Source organism: Aplysia californica, unplaced genomic scaffold (genome assembly GCF_000002075.1).
Source record: "Aplysia californica isolate F4 #8 unplaced genomic scaffold, AplCal3.0 scaffold01074, whole genome shotgun sequence".
NCBI classification, from domain to species: domain Eukaryota; kingdom Metazoa; phylum Mollusca; class Gastropoda; order Aplysiida; family Aplysiidae; genus Aplysia; species Aplysia californica.
In genome coordinates, this window is record NW_004798344.1 from 28,768 (window position 1) to 29,993 (window position 1,226).

Genomic DNA, 1,226 nt, shown 5'->3' on the forward strand with positions numbered 1-1,226 from the left:
ACACACACACACACACACACACACACACACGCACACACACACACACACACACACACACGCACAACCCAAAATAAAAGAATAAAAGAACACAGAAACCAACGCATACTGGAAAAGCGAAGAAGGGTTCACTTTATTCACAGAATGAAATACAGAGTGACCTCATGGTTATTGAGAAGTAAAGAGCGAAAAAGCAGGGCATCATAATTTTCTTATTTCGAAGATTAGAGACAAAAGAGAAAAAAAAGTAGGCCTGCTTTAAAAAAGATTGTCTTGTATTCCCCCGAAAACTCACACAATTTTGTAGACCTAATACATTCTTTGCTTTTGGATGGCTCTAGCTTTTTGATGTATTTCCTCCAAGATGTAGAACAGAATTGATGTGTCAAGTATAGTGAGTCAGAAGTGGAGCCCTTCTCTTCCAAACACGGAGTATCTGCAGGCAACTACAAAATTGATTGATGGACCATTTCAGTGTCTTTTTCATTATAGACGAACACACCCATGTACCAACACTGCAGGCGTCTGTTTATCTTGAAACAGAAAACACAGCTGCCGTTGCACTGAGGCCTCGTGGCCTTGAGCACTTCGCTTTGTTTTTCATCTACTTGATTCTCTCCGAAATAATAATAATAATAATAATAATAATAATAATAATAATAACAAAAGCAAGAGTGTATGTGTATGGGTTTAGTGCCCTCATCAACCCTGTAACGTTAAAGAGACCGGACATCCGAATTTTAACGTTCTTCTCCGATTGAACCGAGCCAAATGGTTTGAGTACCTTGAAAACTCCACATAACTATCTGGGTTCAAGAACGACAAATCTGGGATTTGAACCAGGGCAATCAGCTTTGCACTATAAAGACTACATTGTATCTCACAAAGTTGATCAAATTGGTAATGAGAACCCAAGGGTTTTCATTTTCAACACAGAAACAATGTTAATATTATGGATTTACAGTGATTGCTCCTTATTATGGAATAAGATGGCGTGATGGGTAGTAAGTAAGTAAGAAAGTAAGTATGGAACCAATGACCAGAAAAAGAGGTTTGATTAGAATTTGAGTGGAAAACAAGGGGTAGTTTAGCAGTTGGCATTGTTTTGTTGCGTCTTTTGGTCGATATTTTGAAGCGTCTGGCATGAAACGTTGTCGTTAAGGAGATCATGTAAAGGCTTTCTTGTTTGATGCATACGACATGTAGTTTGTATATACCTGGCACCCCCC